Source organism: Oncorhynchus clarkii, chromosome 21 (genome assembly GCF_045791955.1).
Source record: "Oncorhynchus clarkii lewisi isolate Uvic-CL-2024 chromosome 21, UVic_Ocla_1.0, whole genome shotgun sequence".
Classification (NCBI taxonomy): domain Eukaryota; kingdom Metazoa; phylum Chordata; class Actinopteri; order Salmoniformes; family Salmonidae; genus Oncorhynchus; species Oncorhynchus clarkii.
This window is the reverse complement of record NC_092167.1, coordinates 7,534,503-7,557,229: the sequence shown is the minus strand read 5'-3', so window position 1 is coordinate 7,557,229 and position 22,727 is coordinate 7,534,503.

Sequence of the window (22,727 nt, the reverse complement as noted above, 5' to 3'; positions counted from 1 at the left end):
TGGGTATTCCACATTTACACTGCCTGTAAATTAGGTACATAAATTACACAAACATTGATTTACAAGTATTACTGGGAGTAGGCCAATACCCTTTAGGTAAATTATTCTTGATAAAAAGAAAGATGGAACTCTTTACAAGTATTCCTGGCTAAATGGCTTACGGTGCCACAATTCATTTCAGAGAGCACATCATTCACCCTAATGGCCTGCAGCGCCACAATTCATTTCAGAGAACGACATCATTCACACAATGGCCAGTCTTTATTCATTACAGAGGAAAAGAGTGAGAAATTGCTACTCACACCACATGGGGGAAAAGACACATATAGAGACAGAGAGCGAGGAACAGAGACGTTAAGCCAAAGAAAGCTGGAACAAGGTGAGAGACGATGTTAATGAATACCCAGAGCTGAGGAATTCCCCTGACTTTCCCTCTCAGATAAAGAAAGTAAAAGAGAGACAATGAAGATTGGGAGATGGGAGTCAAGGAGTGAGAGAAAGTATGAAAATGTCAGGTGGCATACTGTCATGTTTATACAATCCTTAGGTGCAGCCAGAAGTGATGGGGGTGGGGTCTATACTGTTACATATAACAATGTTATTTTTGCACGATATTATATTGATATTTGAATCCAAGTATAGAATTGATTTTGCTAGGTAACGTTAGCTAGCTTTAGCCTGCTGTACCTGCGCCAAAACTCTGGTGTTTTTCAACCTATAGTTTGTTCTCCATCTTTAAAAAGAAAAATAGGGAGCCATCATGATTTCAGCACTTTGATTTCCATGACTGATCTAAACTCATTTTCTCCTGCTCTCTCGTCTCTCTGCAGCAGACATATAGTGAAAATATGTTTGGCACCTAAGTGTCGTGATAATATCGTATCGTGAGGTCCCTGGCAATTCCCAGCCCTAGTAGCCAGCCACCAGCGGAGGCTGGAATGTGTTGCCAGATGTAGCCAGACCAGGGTGGGGTATCCTGCCCAAATGCTTTGCCTGCCTACAGTAAAACCCAATGAATGGGGCCGTTTATCTTGAACCACACATGAAGAGTGGAGGGAAAGAATGTCAGCTCAGGATCAAGCGGAGAGAGAGACCGAGAGAGTAGAGAGAGCAAGAGAGAACTGGATGCCCACTGGAGTTTGTGTGTGTGTTGTTTTTTTTCCACAAACACACTGACTCACAGTGCTGACTGAGAGGACATGGATACACACACAGCCATGCAAACAGTTGCACACACAGTTGTGAGCACACACGCACAAAAAACACACGGCTGTGGGTCACTGCAAAGCTAAACCAACAGTGTCTGGTCAACAAAAGCAGACCCAGAGAGAAGAAAGAGCCCTTATACATTCTCATACCCACAACAGCCTGATTTCACTATGTTGCCTAAATGTTGTGGAAACATTGATTGCTGTGCTTCTGCGGGTTTGAACAGGTAACTGACAGCTTTGCGACTACTGTAGCCTAAATCCCTTTTGCTCTGAAAAAAATGATTTCTACATGTTTTCCTAATATTAGGCAGAGCTCTCTAATCATGTACTACTTAACAAATCAACCTGTCAACAGTCAGACAACAGACATCTTCAAAGTCTAGGTTAAAATAACAACCACACAGGCCTGGCCTAGTTAAATTAAATTATACTCGCTGGTTCACGTGAAAGTAAAGTGTTTGGGTGTGGCACAGACAGGGTTAATGAAGACAGAAAACAAAACTGCTGGGGAACTTTCCACGCTCCTCCCCCTTTTCGATCCAGACCTACAGATATACAGGGAAGTAACTCATCCCCCGCAAACCACTAACTTTCCATGACTCCTGTGTCTTCTCCCCGAGCTCAGTGGAGCTATGCTTTGACTGCAGGAGGTGGTTCTGGGAATGGAGTGGAATAGGACTATTTTGTTGTGTGGCTTGAAATTACACACACACACACACACACACACACACACACACGCACACGCACACGCACACACACACACACACACACACATCTATGTTGAAAGAAAGCTTAGAGAGTAAGTTTAGGTTTCTACAGTACTTCTGCATTTGGTCACGATTTGTTTATATTCACAGCTACATGTATTTGCAGTATCAGTAGTCATTTTTCAAAGATAAAGTGAAGATATGAGGCCCAAAACAAAGGCCTAGAGACGACAGGCTCCGTGTGTTGTTATTCTCAAAGGTACAAGGCTGACTTCCATTGTAATGTATAATAACCGACCCATAAATACTTAGCTAAGTCTCCATATTTATTGGCATGAATGTCTCTATCCCTCTCACGCCTAGTAGTCTTAGTTTACTGACTCAGTACCTTGTTATTCCAGAGTCAGGAATTTGTGCTTGAATCATATCATGCATGTATAGGCCTATCTATGTGCATATATGTCTATGTTAATCCATATGTATCCCACTATATTTAACCCCCTGTTTGTATGTGTGTCTCTTCCTGCCTGGCTGTATATTAATAGAGAGATGTTTGAAGCCTAGCGGGGCCAGCTATTTGGGCCCCTGAGTGGCGCAGCGTTCTAAGGCACAGCATCTCAGTGAAAGAGGCATCACTACAGAACCTGGTTAGATTCCAGGCCATGATTGGGAGTCCCATAGGGCGGCGCACATTTGGCCCAACGTCGTCCGGGTTAAGGTTTGGCCAGGGTAGGCCGTCACTGTAAAAAATAATTTGTTCTTAACTGACTTGCCTAGTTAAATAAAGTTTAATAAAAAGCTTTGGGGAGCATGGGTCAAATCTGCATCAGACTCTTCCAGAACATTATATAACAGTTTATATAGTATTCTTATTTAAGGTCATACTCCAAGACACTGTCCCAAATGGCCCCCTATTCCTTACATAGTGTAGTACTTTGGGGCCTGGTCAAAAGCAGTGCACTAAATAGGGAATAGGGTGCCATTTGGGATACACCCTAGATGACGAGAGATACTTGACCCTCTCGTCTTTCTTTATAATAAAACAAGGGCCCCAGACTGCTGTTTAAAGTGGTGCGGGGGTGCTACCCTTCATCAAGCATGATGTTGCAGCTATGTTAGTTAATTCCAGTAAAAGTGTGGGCTGAAATCTCTTCAATTACAGTATCAGTCTGTTTTGTGGTTCAACCATGGGACAGATGTTTGCTTGTAAACAGGTTCACCACATGTGCCCAATTCTATGAACAGTATCTGTGTCAATTCACATATGTATGTATATGTGTCAATGCACATATGTAGATCAATGTGTCCATTATCTGGGTTTTTGCATGTTTGTGTGTGTCTACTTTTGAGTGTGTGTTGTGGTGGTTAGGTGTTGTAGGGTGAATGAATTCTTAGTTAGGCTGGAGTTACACGAAGAAACTTGGACACAACATTGGTTGCTTGCAAATAGGTTTCTTCTTGATTGAACCCCTCTGCACTACTAAGCAACTCATCTGCAACTTAGTTGCATCCAGTGGTTGTGACTAGTACAACATGGAGTACAGCTACGGACGAGATTTACCGTTGAACTACCGCAAGAGTTTGAATTTCCATTTTGAAGCCTGATGAGTCAAATATCACTTCGATTTGCTCAAAGTAAAAATCTATAGTTTCACTGGCGATTGATATTTTATCAGAAATAAACAGTGTACTGTCGCTTGTATGCATAGACACTGCTTCACAAAGCTAGCGAACTAACGTCATATCTAGGTAAACAAACAGTAGTATACAATGTATTTATTCATATGTATCCTATCATGTAAATCGCGCTGGCGATTTGGGAAATACACTACAATGTATCCAATTAATTGCCAGTGCACAGATACAATATAAACAAGCCAATTTGTCCTGTTAAATGCCGATGCAGCCTAAATGTTGTCTTTCCAAATGAAAACTATGTCCCCCTATTGACCACCTGTTGACGGCACATTGCTGTCATACCTGATATCCGTCTCCGACACACCGTCTGACTTTAAAAAAAAGTCCAAGCTCTCGCAGTAGTTCAATGGTAAATCTCTTCCGTAGCTCTACTCCAACTAGTCACAATTTTGTGCAACAAGTCGCAGGCAACAGTCAACCAAAACGAATGCGTTTCTCACATGATCCATTCGTGATTTAAAAACGCAACCCAGTTGTCATGTCAACACAGCTATCAGGCAGTGCTGTGTGAACGACTTTTGCAGGGTTTGTAATAATAATTTATGTTCATTTAATTTATTTAGGCACAGTATTTTAATATGTTATCAATCACATCAAAATCAACATTAGCCAGGATCGGAATATGACACAATAGCTCATCTGTGTGTGGCATCCAATGCATGTGTGTGTGTGGGCAGTTGCTGAAGGAGAGAGAGACGGCTGGGCATTACAGCAGCAGATAGGCCTATAAATATAATAGTGAACAGATCTAGGTAGCCAATTCAAAACATTTCTTATAGCCTGGCTAGTTCTCGCTCTAGATAACTGTTGAGCTATTATGTCAATTTTTCGGCATATGCCAAAATAAATTCCTGAGGTGCGGCGGGCTGCCACACTGGTTGCCCGGGGAGCTGTTGTTGTGGGGAGAGAGCCATGCTTAAAGGCACAACAGCAGGCAATGACATCTAGGATCTGATACCAGCAACCCTTCGGTTAACAGTTCACTTTGCGCAGGATTTTCCCATTGGACCCGGGATTTGAAATGGCAACCCTTCGTCGAATCGCCTCTCTAACCGCCAGGCTACCTGCCGCCACAAATTGACATCATGGAAATTTGGTTAAAGGTCATGGACAAATCATGGAAAAGTCATGAAACTCATCTGTCTAAACCCTGCTATTGATAAAATAGACATTAGTTGTATAAATAAATATTGGCCTCATGGCTAGTTAAAGTTTATGTACATAGTATGGCAGTCAATAAATATAATTTTCAAAGTGAACCCAAACCTCTCCCTGACCAGTTTCAACTGAAATTATCCACCATGAACTGTGCTAGCTAGCTTGCTAATTTCTTGGTAGCTTGGTTAGCTCATTACTAACTGTGTTGGTGTTTGCAATGTCATTTTGGCTAGATACACTATATATACAAAAGTACGTGGACACCCCTTCAAATTCATGGATTCGACTAATTCAGCCACACCCTTTGTTCACAGGTGTATAAAATCGAGAACACAGCCATGCAATCTCCAAAGACAAACATTGGCAGTAGAATGGCCTTACTGAATAGCTCAGTGACTTTCAACGTGGCACCGTCATAGGATGCCACCTTTCCAACAAGTCAGTTCATCAAATTTCTGCCATGCTAGAGCTGCCCGGTAAACTGTAAGTGCTGTTATTGTGAAGTGGAAACGTTTAGGAGCAACAACGGCTCAGCCGCGAAGTGGTAGGCCACACAAGCTCATAGAACGGAACTGCAGAGTGCAGAAGCACGTAGAGCGTAAAATTGTCTGTCCTTGGTTGCAACACTCACTACCGAGTTCAAAACTGCCTCTGGAAGCACCGTCAACACAAGAACTGTTAGTCGGGAGCTTTATGAAATGGGTTTCTATGGCCTAGCAGCCTAAGATCACCATGCGCAATGCCTAGAGTTGGCTGAAGTGGTAAAGTTTGGTTGAGGAGGAATAATGTTCTGGGGCTGTTTTTCATTGGTTTGGGCTAGCACCTTAGTTCCAGTGAAGGGAAATCTTAACGCTACAGCATACAATTACATTCTAGACGATTCTGTGCTTCCAACTTTGTGGCAACAGTTTATGGAATGCCCTTTCCTGTTTCTGCAGGACAATGCCCCCTTCCCCACGCAAGGTCCATTCAGAAATGGTTTGTTGAGATCGGTGTGGAAGGACTTGACTGACCTGCACAGAGCCCTGACCTCAAGCCCATCGAACACCTTTGTGATGAATTGGAACGCCGACTGTGAGCCAGGCCTATTCGCCCAGCATCAGCGCCCCACCTCACTAATGCTTGTGGCTGAATGGAAGAAAGTCCCACGCAGCAATGTTCCAACATCTAATGGAAAGCCTTCCCAGAAGAGTGGAGGCTGTTATAGCAGCAAATGGGGGACCAACTCCATATTTATTCCCATAAGTTTGGAATGAGATGTTCGACCAGCAGGTGTCCACATACTTTTGGTCATGTAGTGTAGCTGGTACAGACTGCATTTTGTCTATATCCATGTTGTTACAATTACCAAACATTTGGATAAACAAATAAATTGTGAAACCACAATGTAATGCAGCAGATGACATAACGTGGGAAACAGACAAACTGGGTCTGGGTCGTATTCAATGGGCACCAGACAGAAGAAAACATACTGAAACAGAGAGGGACTTTTCCAGTAACAAACAATATTTATCATTTTCTGTGTCAAAAAATTTTGCTACGGTGTGCCCTACTGAACACATCCCTGATGACTCCAGCCTCACAGGAAAACTACTGCGGTGTGCTGTCTTAAGTTCATGGGGATATTAGATAAACAGGAAAAATGGAATCCAGCAAAATATTATGAGATGGTTTGAAGATTGTAAGGTCCATGCACACATTCATAGTATATTGTTTCCCAGTTTTATTACAGACTGGTACGGTCTAGTAATCTTGGTGATCCAGGTAAACTTGTGAGAAAAATGTTCATCTTGGCAATTAAGTGAGTATAATGATTATAGTTCTGTACTAATAAAAGTGGCATGTGTCTTCAGTGATGTCAAAATGGTTATATTTGCATTAAATTGCTTTTAGGCAGGCACGCACGCACGCGCACACACACACACGCACGCACACACACACACACACACACACACAGTTATCAGGTAGGCTTTTAGTTGGAGGGGATGACGCCACTCCTTGAACAGCCGTCTCTTTAAGTGCTGAGTGGGCGTGTGCGCGTACATGAGTCAACACAAAACCAATGACTGTGCCCGAGCATGACTCACCCTTTAAACAGGCTCAAACAGCTGGTGATGAGATAGAGCTTGGGCCTACCGCAGTCAGCATGCCATGCCACCAACGGCATCCGTCTCTGGGTAAGACTGTGGGGTTAGTCTATCTCCGTCCACCTCACTTTAACATCTGTGGAGATAGATAGATAGATGCATGGTTTTTTTTTACTGAAGAATGTGTTTGTTTTATAGAATTGTGTTTTTTATTTTCATATTTTGTGTTTGTTGACTATATAGACATGTATAGTGTAATTGATGACTATATAGACATGTATAGTGTAATTGATGACTATATAGACATGTATAGTGTAATTGATGACTATATAGACATGTATAGTGTAATTGTTGACTATATAGACATGTATAGTGTAATTGTTGACTATATAGACATGTATAATGTAATTGATGACTATATAGACATGTATAGTGTAATTGTTGACTATATAGACATGTATAGTGTAATTGTTGACTATATAGACATGTATAATGTAATTGTTGACTATATAGACATGTATAGTGTAATTGTTGACTATATAGACATGTATAGTGTAATTGATGACTATATAAACATGTATAGTGTAATTGATGACTATATAGACATGTATAGTGTAATTGTTGACTATATAGACATGTATAGTGTAATTGTTGACTATATAGACATGTATAATGTAATTGTTGACTATATAGACATGTATAGTGATGAATAGACATGTATAGTGTAATTGTTGACTATATAGACATGTATAGTGTAATTGTTGACTATATAGACATGTATAATGTAATTGTTGACTATATAGACATGTATAGTATAATTGATGACTTTATAGACATGTATAGTGTAATTGTTGACTATATAGACATGTATAGTGTAATTGTTGACTATATAGACATGTATAGTGTAATTGTTGACTATATAGACATGTATAGTGTAATGATGACTATATAGACATGTATAATGTAATTGATGACTATATAGACATGTATAATGTAATTGATGACTATATAGACATGTATAGTGTAATTGATGACTATATAGACATGTATAATGTAATTGATGACTATATTGACTCGCTCTCAACCTTTAAGTCTTTACTGAAGACTCATCTCTTCAGTGGGTCATATGATTGAGTGTAGTCTGGCCCAGGAGTGTGAAGGTGAACGGAAAGGCCCTGGAGCAACGAACCGCAGTTGTTGTCTCTGCCTGGCCGGTTCCCCTCTTTCCACTGGGATTCTCTGCCTCTAACCCTATTACAGGGGCTGAGTCACTGGCTTACTGATGCTCTTTCTTGCAGTCTCTAGGAGGGGTGCGTCACTTGAGTGGGTTGAGTCACTGATGTGATCTTCCTGTCTGGGTTGGCGCCCCCCCTTGGGTTGTGCCGTGGCAGAGATCTTTGTGGGCTATACTCGGCCTTGTCTCAGGATGGTAAGTTGGTGGTTGAAGATATCCCTCTAGTGGTGTGGGGGCTGTGCTTTGGCAAAGTGGGTAGGGCTATATCCTTCCTGTTTGGCCCTGTCCGGGGGTATCATTGGATGGGGACACAGTGTCTCCTGACCCCTCCTGTCTCAGCCTCCAGTATTTATGCTGCAGTAGTTTATGTATCGGGGGGCTAGGGTCAGTTTGTTATATCTGGAGTACTTCTCCTGTCTTATCCGGTGTCCTGTGTGAATTTAAGTATGCTCTCTGTAATTCTCTTTCTCTCTTTCTTTCTTTTTCTCTCTCGGAGGACCTGAGCCCTAGGACCATGCCTCAGGACTACCTGGCATGATGACTCCTTGCTGTCCCCAGTCCACCTGGCCGTGCTGCTGCTCCAGTTTCAACTGTTCTGCCTGCGGCTATGGAATCCTGACCTGTTCACCGGGCGTGCTACCTGTCCCAGATCTATTATTTGACCATGCTGGTCATTTGAACATCTTGGCCATGTTCTGTTATAATCTCCACCCGGCACAGCCAGAAGAGGACTGGCCACCCCTCATAGCCTGGTTCCTCTCTAGGTTTCTTCCTAGGTTTTGGCCTTTCTAGGGAGTTTTTCCTAGCCAACGTGCTTCAACACCTGCATTGCTTGCTGTTTGGCATTTTAGGATGGGTTTCTGTACAGCACTTTGAGATATCAGCTGATGTACGAAGGGCTATATAAATACATTTGATTTGATTTGATTTATACTGTAATTGATTACTATATAGACATGTATAGTGTAATTGATGACTATATAGACATGTATAGTGTAAATGATGACTATATAGACACACATAGTGTAATTGTTGACTAGATAAACACACATAGTGTAATTGTTGACTATATAGACACACATAGTGTAATTGTTGACTATGTAGACATGTATAGTGTAATTGTTGACTATATAGACATGTATAGTGTAATTGATGACTATATAGACACACATAGTGTAATTGTTGACTATATAGACATGTATAGTGTAATTGTTGACTATATAGACATGTATAGTGTAATTGTTGACTATATAGACATGTATAGTGTAATTGTTGACTATATTGACATGTATAGTGTAATTGTTGACTATATTGACATGTATAGTGTAATTGATGACTATATAGACATGTATAGTGTAATTGTTGACTATATTGACATGTATACTTTAATTGATTACTATATAGACATGTATAGTGTAATTGTTGACTATATTAACATGTATGATGTAATTGATTACTATATAGACATGTATAGTGTAATTGATTACTATATAGACATGTATAGTGTTTGATATTTACTTTAAAAGCTCTAACAAAGGCCAAGAGAACAAGAAACACTTTTTCAATGACAAAACAGAACTCACCTTTGGGTAAAAAAAAAAAAAAAAATCTGTTTTCAAAGATGTAGCCTACAATGCAATATTTGTGATAATTATAAGGAGAACAAAAACTGCATAGCCTACATTTGAACACCACCACAGAAGCTTCGCTATTTGACATCTCCCCAATTAAGTAACCTAGTTTTGTTGTTTGGCTACATGAATAGAACAAGGGCCTATCGCTCACAGCCCACCTCTTCCAAAGCATTGGGGAAACGTGTGCGTCTAATTCTACTAGATCGGGTATTCTCAAACTAAACATTTTTATCCTCACATTTTCAAACAGTCCATTTATATTTTCCAACGGGGCTATACATTTGGGTGAGGTTTTTTTCTCGCCTGAGTAGCCTCGTTTCACTGGCAAAAATAAAATTAAACCATCTACTGTTCAGCGAAATAACAACACAATGTCAGGTACCCTAGTCAAATAATTAACATCCAATCACATTAACCGTTACTCTCTTGCGGGAATTCCACTAACGGTCCGTATGTAGCCAAACGTAGCTGCTGCGCATGTTGGTATCTGTACTGATGGTGCAAAAGCCATGAAAGGGAGACATAATGGGGTGGTAACGCGAGTGCAAGCAGTTGCTCCCAACGCCACTTGGGTAAACTGCAGCATCCACCGAGAGGCTCTTGCTGCCAAGGGAATGCCTGACAGCTTGAAAGACGTTTTGGACACTACAGTGAAAATAGTTAACTTTGTTAAAGCAAGGCCCCTGAACTCTTGTGTATTTTCTGCACTATGCAATGATATGGGCAGCGACCATGTAACGCTTTTACAACATACAGAAGTGCGCTGATTATCAAGGGGCAAAGTATTGACCTGTTTTTTTTTATTGAGAGACGAGCTTAAAGCTTAAAAACATAATTCCACTTTGACATTATGGTGTATTGTGTGTAGGCCAGTGCCAAAAAAATTCAATTGAATCCATATTAAATTCAGCCTGTAACACAAACAAATGTGGTAAAAATCAAGGGGTGTGAATACTTTCTGAAGGTGCTGTACGTGTTCCTGAGAGTCTCCTCTTTCTGTGAAGGGGTCATCATATTTTGACGTTTTAAAAAGATAGAGACACATTCGTAAGAATAAAAAAATAAACTACTCTGTTTATCACAACCTCATCTAGCGGCTACCGGAGGTTCCATGAACCAAGCTCAATTTTATTTATTTTATTTCAGAGCTTCTCTCGCTACCCCATTTTCAAATCAGGCGACCACTAGTTTGGAAAAACCTGATGTAGGTCCTCCCTCTCTCAGAATCACGTAATTCGCCTACCACATTGACTTACACCCTGACCAACCAAAACATAGAAAATAGTAAACTATGTTCTGCCTCCGGCCGCAAAACCTGCAACAGACAATGTACAGACCCACCACAATGATAACATGACAGACATATAGTCAACACACATAATAGCACTACAATATAAATAAACAATACAGTAAACAAAAAACTCGGATGGAGTCTGGTCGAGGCGGAAGTATATTGATTTACACACAGTACACTCAGCACATCCTTCTGATTCATATGCCATTTAACATTGTTATCCTAAGCAACTTAAAGTAGGCAGATGAGTGCATACTTTTTGGCAGATCTATTTGACTGGCAGATCTGGAAGAGTCCGAAGATCTGGAAGAGTCTGGACGACTGGCAGATCAAGAGTCTGGACGACTGGCAGATCTGGAAGAGTCTGGACGACTGGCAGATCTGGAAGAGTCTGGACGACTGGCAGATCTGGAAGAGTCTGGACGACTGGCAGATCTGGAAGAGTCTGGTCGACTGGCAGCTCTGGCTGCTCCATGCTGACTGGCTGCTCCATGATGACTGGTAGCTCTGGCTGCTCCATGCTGACTGGCTGCTCCATGCTGACTGGCAGCTCTGGCTGCTCCATGCTGACTGGCTGCTCCATGCTGACTGGCAGCTCTGGCTGCTCCATGCTGACTGGCAGCTCTGGCTGCTCCATGCTGACTGGCTGCTCCATGCTGACTGGCTGCTCCATGCTGACTGGCGGCCCTGGCTGCTCCATGCTGACTGGCGGCCCTGGCTGCTCCATGCTGACTGGCGGCCCTGGCTGCTCCATGCTGACTGGCGGCCCTGGCTGCTCCTTGCAGACTGGCGGCCCTGGCTGCTCCTTGCAGACTGGCAGCTCTGGCGGCTCCTTGCAGACTGGCAGCTCTGGCGGCTCCTTGCAATCTGGCGGCTCCTTGCAGACTGGCAGCTCCATGCAGACTGGCAGCTCCATGCAGACTGGCAGCTCCATGCAGACTGGCAGCTCCTTGCTAACTGGCAGCTCCTTGCTAACTGGCAGCTCTATGCTAACTGGCAGCTCTATGCTAACTGGCAGCTCTATGCTAACTGGCAGCTCTATGTTAACTGGCAGTTCTGAACAGGCGGGAGACTCCGGCAGCGCTGTAGAGAAGGAAGGCTCTAACAGCGCTAAACAGGCGGGAGACTCCGACAGCGCTGGAGAGGAGGAAGGCTCTGGCAGCGCTGGACAGGCGAGGCGCACTGTAGGCCTGATGCGTGGTGCTGGCACTGGTGGTACTGGGCCAAGGACACGCACAGGAAGCCTGGTGCGGGGAGCTGCTACCGGAGGGCTGGGGTGTGGAGGTGGTACTGGAAAAACCGGACCGTGCAGGCGCACTGGAGCTCTTGAGCACCGAGCCTGCCCAACCTTACCTGGTTGAATGCTCACTGCGGAGAGGTGGAATAGCCCGCACTGGGCTATGCAGGCGAACCGGAGACACCGAGCGCAAGGCTGGTGCCATGTAAGCCGGCCCAAGGAGACGCACTGGGGACCAGCTGCGTAGAGCCGGCTTCATGGCATTAGGCTCGACGCTCAATCTAGCCCGGCAGACACGCGGAGCTGGAATATACCGCACCGGGCTATGCACCCGCACTGGAGACACCGTGCGCACCACTGCATAACACGGTGCCTGTCCGGTCTCTCTAGCCCCCCGGTAAGCACAGGGAGTTTGCGCAGGTCTCCTACCTGGCGTAGCCATACTCCCTGTTAGCCCCCCCCCAAGAAATTTTTGGGGCTGCCTCTCGGGCTTCCTTGCCAGCCGTGTTCCCTCATATCGCCGGCTCCTCTCTCCGGCTGCCTCAGCAACAGACAATGTACAGACAGAAGACAGACATATAGTCAACACACATAATATACAATATAAATAAACAATACAGTAAACAAAAAACTCTGGAGTAGAAGTATAATGATTTACACACAGTACACTCAGCACATCCTTCTGATTCATATGCCATTTAACATTGTTATCCTAAGCAACTTAAAGTAGTGAGTGCATACTTTTTCTTATTTGTGGCCCCAACAACGGGAATCAGACACACTATCCTGATGTTTAAAGCACCATACTCTGCCAGCTGAGCCACACAGGACCACGGGTGGGTCTGGGCTTTGACCTTTTGGCGGGTGGCCACTTCTCTGGGGTTTGACAAGCCTTCCTGCCACCGTGTCACAAAGCACTTCCAATCTCTCAACCAGAGTGGCTCTTATGTAAAACAGGTAAAAGCCACCATTAGTCATTCATTGATTCTGGAGTTCTCCGCGCCCTCGGTACAGTAGCAAGGTAAACAGTAACCCCGTGTGGCTAGGAGAGAAAACCCAAACACCAGGAAGAGGGGGACAATGGAGCTGCTATGAGAGAAAACCCAAACACCAGGAAGAGGGGGACAATGGAGCTGCTATGAGAGAGAACCCAAACACCAGGAAGAGGGGGACAATGGAGCTGCTATGAGAGAAAACCCAAACACCAGGAAGAGGGGGACAATGGAGCTGCTATGAGAGAAAACCCAAACACCAGGAAGAGGGGGACAATTGAGCTGCTATGAGAGAAAACCCAAACACCAGGAAGAGGGGGACAATGGAGCTGCTATGAGAGAGAACCCAAACACCACGAAGAGGGGGTCAATGGAGCTGCTACGCTATTGGATTTGGTATTAAGGGGACTTCAAGGGGACTTTGTCAAACCTGCTCCTGAGGCAGTAACTACACTACCAAAAGTACTAGTGTGCTTTTAGGTGCAGTACTAGACTATCAAAAATACTTTTTCCTTCCCTCCCACAACTATATGCGTAATTAAAATTCTCTCTCTCTCTCTCTCTCTCTCTCTCTCTCTCTCTCTCTCTCTCTCTCTCTCTCTCTCTCTCTCTCTCTCTCTCTCTCTCTCTCTCTCTCTCTCTCTCTCTCTCTCTCTCTCTCTCTCTCTCTCTCTCTCTCTCTCTCTCTCTCTCTCTCTCTCAGGGCTTGCAGTGCGTTGACCTCCCTCAGTCAGCTTTGGGCCGGTTTGAACCAGCACTGACACCTTCACACAGGTGCTGTACTGTATAACCACTAACTCAGACATGCAACACTTTTATTTGCTGTCAACATACCAGGGATACATTGTATAGGTATGTACTGTCAACATACCAACGAGGCATACATTGTATAGTGGTGTAATGTGAGGTCTTTTATGATGTCAACGATATAGGAACCCAGTCAAGAGACAGGCTGTAAACATATCCTGTTCTTCTATAACCTATTTATAGTCAAGTCAAGGGAGGTCCATTTCTGGTTGACCAGGGGTGTGGTTGGCTGCGGACGTGTCGGGGCATGTCGAGCCGCTGCCAAGCCAGGACCGGTGAGGGCTGGCTGGGATGAGGGTTGTCGATAAGAAGGGTGGTGGGCGGTGGATGAAGGGGAGGTTATGGGGGTTGGTGGCTCTGTGGATCATGTTGATTCTGTAATCATCCTCAGGAGGCAATGATTGCATGTAAAGATTAATCCTAAGTTGTACCTCAGTCTCCCATTGGTGTTGGGATTCACCCTTTAGTTTTATCAGGTAAAGTAGGCTAGTGTAGCAGTGCCTGTTTTCGCCCTAGATCCAGAGAGAGATTTTAACCGCTTGTCCCTTATGCAGGCCTTTCTGACCTCTGATCTACCTGATTAGCATTCTATAACATATCGCACCTGGTTTATCCATTAATCAACCTTGAGCTCTTCCCAGAAAACAAATGCAGTTAAATGGACGTTATTTACTCTGGCCCATATTGGCCCATATTCAATCCACCTTTCCATTGACTTTCCACCTAGAAACAGAGGGTGAGCATTGTTAGTCAACATCAAGAGAATGTTAGTCAACATCAAGAGAATGTTAGTCAAAATCAAGAGAATGTTATTCAAAATGAAGAGAATGTTATTCAAAACCAAGATAATGTTATTCAAAACCAAGAGAATGTTAGTCAAAATCAAGAGAACGTTAGTCAAAACCAAGAGAATGTTAGTCAAAACCAAGAGAATGTTATTCAAAACCAAGAGAATGTTATTCAAAACCAAGAGAATGTTAGTCAAAACCAAGAGAATGTTAGTCAAAACCAAGAGAATGTTAGTCAAAACCATTGCATATCAGCTTCATTAGTGTAGATGGGAGATTTGTCAAGACATGTTCAACCGAAGGCTGCATAACAAGATCTGGTGAGGGATGGGGGTAGGGCGTGGGTGAGGTTAAGATTGTGCGTGCACATGTGTGTGTGTACATGCATGTAAAGAGGTGGGTTGTGTGTAGGGCGATGAGCTGTAGTTTCTCCAGTCTCTCAGAACCCTGGGGGCAGAAGAGCAATAAGTGTGAAGCATTACTGGCGTGTTACGTGGCAGGAATGACAGGTGGATCAAACCCAAAACACGTGTTTAAAGAAAACCAGTCACACCAATTCATAAGAGTAGAGGACAATGAAGTGTCTATTTCTTTCATTATCGCGGCTCATAAAAAGTGACAACCAGCCAACACTGCCTGGGGACGTAGTGACAGCATCACAGAAACACATAGAGAACATGAGCTTTTTCACCAAATTAATTGGGAGCTGAGAAACTGTAGTTTCGAGAGCGGAAAGCGCTTACAGTTGCCATGGCGATGTCAACAGATCTACCCACCGTTCGCCGAGTGGGCGCGTTCAATCGGCATCAGCATATCAAAACAAGAGAGACGGAAAAGACACCATCTCGCTGTAAAGCAGAGCTGCGTCCCAAATGGAACCCTATTCCATACATAGTGCTCTAGTATTAACCAGGGCTCACTACTATTAACCAGGGCTCACTAATATTAACCAGGGCTCACTACTATTAACCAGGGCTCACTACTATTAACCAGGGCACACTATTATTAACCAGGGCTCACTATTATTAACCAGGGCTCACTATTATTAACCAGGGCTCACTACTATTAACCAGGGCTCACTATTATTAACCAGGGCTCACTACTTTTGGCCAAGGCTCACTATTGTTAACCAGGGCTCACTATTATTAACCAGGGCTCACTACTTTTGGCCAGGGCTCACTATTATTAACCAGGGCTCACTACATTTGGCCAGGGCTCACTACTTTTAACCAGGGCTCACTATTATTAACCAGGGCTCACTATTATTAACCAGGGCTCACTATTATTAACCAAGGCTCACTATTATTTACCAGGGCTCACTACTTTTAACCAGGGCCCACTATTATTAACCAGGGCTCACTACCTTTAACCAGGGCTCACTATTATTAACCAGGGCTCACTAATATTAACCAGGGCTCACTACTATTAACCAGGGCTCACTACTATTAACCAGGGCACACTATTATTAACCAGGGCTCACTATTATTAACCAGGGCTCACTATTATTAACCAGGGCTCACTACTATTAACCAGGGCTCACTATTATTAACCAGGGCTCACTACTTTTGGCCAGGGCTCACTATTATTAACCAGGGCTCACTATTATTAACCAGGGCTCACTACTTTTGGCCAGGGCTCACTATTATTAACCAGGGCTCACTACATTTGGCCAGGGCTCACTACTTTTAACCAGGGCTCACTATTATTAACCAGGGCTCACTATTATTAACCAGGGCTCACTATTATTAACCAGGGCTCACTACTATTAACCAGGGCTCACTATTATTAACCAGGGCTCACTATTATTAACCAGGGCTCACTATTATTAACCAGGGCTCACTACTATTAACCAGGGCTCACTATTATTAACCAGGGCTCACTACCTTTAACCAGGGCTCACTATTATTAACCAGGGCTCACTATTATTAACCAGGGCTCACTACATTTGGCCAGGGCTCACTACTTTTAACCAGGGCTCACTATTATTAACCAGGGCTCACTATTATTAACCAGGGCTCACTATTATTAACCAGGGCTCACTACTATTAACCAGGGCTCACTATTATTAACCAGGGCTCACTACTATTAACCAGGGCTCACTATTATTAACCAGGGCTCACTACTATTAACCAGGGCTCACTATTATTAACCAGGGCTCACTACCTTTAACCAGGGCTCACTATTATTAACCAGGGCTCACTATTATTAACCAGGGCTCACTTCTTTTGACCAGGACTCACTACTATTAACCAGGGCTCACTACTATTAACCAGGGCTCACTACTATTAACCAGGGCTCACTACTATTAACCAGGGCCCACTATTATTAACCAGGGCTCACTACTTTTGGCCAGGACTCACTACTATTAACCAGGGCTCACTACTATTAACCAGGGCTCACTACTATTAACCAGGGCTCACTACTATTAACCAGGGCTCACTACTATTAACCAGGGCTCACTATTATTAACCAGGGCTCACTATTATTAACCAGGGCTCACTTCTTTTGACCAGGGCTCACTACTATTAACCAGGGCTCACTACTATTAACCAGGGCTCACTACTATTAACCAGGGCTAACTACTATTAACCAGGGCTCACTACTACTAACCAGGGCTCACTACTATTAACCAGGGCTCACTATTATTAACCAGGGCCCACTACTATTAACCAGGGCTCACTACTATTAACCAGGGCTCACTACTTTTAACCAGAGCCCACTACTTTTAATCAGGCCTCACTACTATTAACCAGGGCTCACTACTATTAACCAGGGCTCACTATTATTAACCAGGGCTCACTACTTTTGGCCAGGGCTCACTACTATTAACCAGGTCTCACTACAATTAACCAGGGCTCACTACTTTTGGCCAGGGCTCACTACTATTAACCAGGGCTCACTACTATTAACCAGGGCTCACTATTATTAACCAGGGCTCACTATTATTAACCAGGGCTCACTACTTTTAACCAGGACTCAATACTTTTAACCAGGGCTCACTACTATTAACCAGGGCTCACTACTATTAACCAGGGCTCACTAATATTAACCAGGGCTCACTACTTTTAACCAGGGCTCACTACTTTTAACCAGGACTCACTACTATTAACCAGGTCTCACTACAATTAACCAGGGCTCACTACTTTTGGCCAGGGCTCACTACTATTAACCAGGGCTCACTAATATTAACCAGGGCTCACTACTTTCGGCCAGGGCTCACTACGTTTGGCCAGGGCTCACTAATATTAACCAGGGCTCACTATTATTAACCAGGGCTCACTACTTTTAACCAGGGCTCACTACTTTTAACCAGGGCCCACTACTTTTAACCAGGGCCCACTACGTTTAATCAGGGCTCACTACTATTAACCAGGGCTCTCTACTATTAACCAGGGCTCACTACTTTTGGCCAGGGCTCACTACTATTAACTAGGGCTCATTACCATTAACCAGGGCTCACTACTATTAACCAGGGCTCACTACTATTAACCAGGGCTCACTACTATTAACCAGGGCACATTATTATTAACCAGGGCTCACTATTATTAACCAGGGCTCACTATTATTAACCAGGGCTCACTACTATTAACCAGGGCTCACTATTATTAACCAGGGCTCACTACTTTTGGCCAAGGCTCACTATTATTAACCAGGGCTCACTATTATTAACCAGGGCTCACTACTTTTGGCCAGGGCTCACTATTATTAACCAGGGCTCACTACATTTGGCCAGGGCTCACTACTTTTAACCAGGGCTCACTATTATTAACCAGGGCTCACTATTATTAACCAGGGCTCACTATTATTAACCAAGGCTCACTATTTCTAACCAGGACTCACTACTTTTAACCAGGGCCCACTATTATTAACCAGGGCTCACTACCTTTAACCAGGGCTCACTATTATTAACCAGGGCTCACTAATATTAACCAGGGCTCACTACTATTAACCAGGGCTCACTACTATTAACCAGGGCACACTATTATTAACCAGGGCTCACTATTATTAACCAGGGCTCACTATTATTAACCAGGGCTCACTACTATTAACCAGGGCTCACTATTATTAACCAGGGCTCACTACTTTTGGCCAGGGCTCACTATTATTAACCAGGGCTCACTATTATTAACCAGGGCTCACTACTTTTGGCCAGGGCTCACTATTATTAACCAGGGCTCACTACATTTGGCCAGGGCTCACTACTTTTAACCAGGGCTCACTATTATTAACCAAGGCTCACTATTATTAACCAGGGCTCACTACTTTTAACCAGGGCCCACTATTATTAACCAGGGCTCACTACCTTTAACCAGGGCTCACTATTATTAACCAGGGCTCACTATTATTAACCAGGGCTCACTTCTTTTGACCAGGACTCACTACTATTAACCAGGGCTCACTACTATTAACCAGGGCTTACTACTATTAACCAGGGCTCACTACTATTAACCAGGGCTCACTACTACTAACCAGGGCTCACTACTATTAACCAGGGCTCACTATTATTAACCAGGGCCCACTACTATTAACCAGGGCTCACTACTATTAACCAGGGCTCACTACTTTTAACCAGGGCCCACTACTTTTAATCAGGCCTCACTACTATTAACCAGGGCTCACTACTATTAACCAGGGCTCACTAATATTAACCAGGGCTCACTACTTTCGGCCAGGGCTCACTACGTTTGGCCAGGGCTCACTAAATTAACCAGGGCTCACTATTATTAACCAGGGCTCACTACTTTTAACCAGGGCTCAATACTTTTAACCAGGGCTCACTACTATTAACCAGGGCTCACTACTTTTAACCAGGACTCAATACTTTTAACCAGGGCTCACTACTATTAACCAGGGCTCACTACTATTAACCAGGGCTCACTAATATTAACCAGGGCTCACTACTTTTAACCAGGGCTCACTACTTTTAACCAGGACTCACTACTATTAACCAGGTCTCACTACAATTAACCAGGGCTCACTACTTTTGGCCAGGGCTCACTACTATTAACCAGGGCTCACTAATATTAACCAGGGCTCACTACTTTCGGCCAGGGCTCACTACGTTTGGCCAGGGCTCACTAATATTAACCAGGGCTCACTATTATTAACCAGGGCTCACTACTTTTAACCAGGGCTCAATACTTTTAACCAGGGCTCACTACTATTAACCAGGGCTCACTACTTTTAACCAGGGCTCACTACTTTTAACCAGGGCCCACTACTTTTAACCAGGGCCCACTACGTTTAATTAGGGCTCACTACTATTAACCAGGGCTCTCTACTATTAACCAGGGCTCACTACTTTTGGCCAGGGCTCACTACTATTAACTAGGGCTCATTACTATTAACCAGGGCTCACTACTATTAACCAGGGCTCACTACTATTAATCAGGGCTCACTACTTTTGACCAGGGCTCACTACTTTTGACCAGAGCCCTGGCTATGTAGGGAATAGGGTGCCATTTGGGATGCATCCAGGGCAACAGTTTTCGAAGCACATTCCTACAGGGAGAACCAATAAAACGATACTGTAGGAATGAATATAGTCTTCACATCCCTGTCCCAGTGTATGTCATGAGTTCCGTGATGTTGATAAAATCATGGATTTATTGATATAGAAAATGTGGTCTTACTCTAGTACATCCCTCCATGTGGTTTGGTACCAAGATGACAACAGATCTGTCTTCTGTCGCACTATTCTTTCTGTTCTCTTTTCTCTCAACCTCTTTTCCTCTCCTTTATTCCCTTCCTCCTCTCCTTCTCCCTATTCTACATTTCCCTTTTCTCAAAACTCCTTCCTCCTTCCCTCCATCTCTCCCTCCCTTTCTCCTGTAGCCTTGTTCTGGTGTGAGGCTGAGCCCAGGCTGCCAGTCATGGGATGGGATAAGCAGATGAGAGTCACACTCACAGTGGGTGGCTGACTGGCACAAGGACATTTGCACAGGAGGGAGGGGGATTAGAGTACAGTTCAGTGCAATGAAATAGCAGTGCAAGACAACACAGGGTCGTAAGCCTATATTTCAGTGAAATCCAGAGACAGTCTCACAGTATAGCATACGTGGTACTGTGAAGTACTGAACACTGATTATGAAAGCACAAGCAGTGCAATCTTAGACCACATTGAGGCTAATCTCCAACAGTAGCACTCTGCCTGCCGTACAAGTCACCTCTTCCTGTCTGCGCTACTTTGCATGGGAGAGCCCAGACTGCATGCTGAGACACGTCCTAAATAATCCTGGCCAATAACTCTCCAGTCCACTACTCCATCAGAACACTTGTTACTCTCCGTAGATATAAGGGACTGAATGTTTGCATCTGATTCCATAATGTCTGCATCAGCCTACATTTCAGCTGAATGGGAGCATGTAAATTGATGATTTTCTCAAGTGAAATTGGTTTATTAAAGATTGGAGACACGCATGCTCCAACCGCTCTGAGATTGAGTTTACTATGTGTGTGTACATGTTGGAGAAGTGATGACTGCTTTCACATCATGTTGGAGAAGTGATGACTGCTTTCACATCATGTTGTTGGAGAAGTGATGACTGCTTTCACATCATGTTGTTGGAGAAGTGATGACTGCTTTCACATCATGTTGGAGAAGTGATGACTGCTTTGAATCATGTTGGAGAAGTGATCACTGCTTTGAATCATGTTGTTGGAGAAATTATGACTGCTTTCACATCATGTTGTTGGAGAAGTGATGACTGCTTTCACATCATGTTGTTGGAGAAATGATGACTGCTTTCACATCATGTTGTTGGAGAAGTGATGACTGCTTTCACATCATGTTGTTGGAGAAGTGATGACTGCTTTCACATCATGTTGTTGGAGAAGTGATGACTGCTTTCACATCATGTTGGAGAAGTGATGACTGCTTTCACATCATGTTGTTGGAGAAATGATGACTGCTTTCACATCATGTTGGAGAAGTGATGACTGCTTTGAATCATGTTGGAGAAGTGATGACTGCTTTGAATCATGTTGTTGGAGAAATGATGCTTTCACATCATGCTTTCACATCATGTTGTTGGAGAAGTGATGACTGCTTTCACATCATGTTGTTGGAGAAGTGATGACTGCTTTCACATCATGTTGTTGGAGAAATGATGACTGCTTTCACATCATGTTGTTGGAGAAATGATGACTGCTTTCACATCATGTTGTTGGAGAAATGATGACTGCTTTCACATCATGTTGTTGGAGAAGTGATGACTGCTTTCACATTATGTTGGAGAAGTGATGACTGCTTTCACATCATGTTGTTGGAAAAATGATGACTGCTTTCACATCATGTTGTTGGAGAAATGATGACTGCTTTCACATCATGTTGTTGGAGAAATGATGACTACTTTCACATTATGTTGGAGAAGTGATGACTGCTTTCACATCATGTTGTTGGAGAAGTGATGACTGCTTTCACATCATGTTGTTGGAGAAGTGATGACTGCTTTCACATCATGTTGTTGGAGAAATGATGACTGCTTTCACATCATGTTGTTGGAGAAGTGATGACTGCTTTCACATTATGTTGGAGAAGTGATGACTGCATTCACATCATGTTGTTGGAAAAATGATGACTGCTTTCACATCATGTTGTTGGAGAAATGATGACTGCTTTCACATCATGTTGTTGGAGAAATGATGACTACTTTCACATTATGTTGGAGAAGTGATGACTGCTTTCACATCATGTTGTTGGAGAAATGATGACTGCTTTCACATGATTTGTATTTGTTTGATTAAATCCCGTTCACTTTCTCTCTCACTCATAACAGAGGCCCTGAGGTCCAGCCGTGCACTTATTTTAAACACAAATACAGAGATACACACACACACACACACACACACACACACACACACACACCCACACACACACA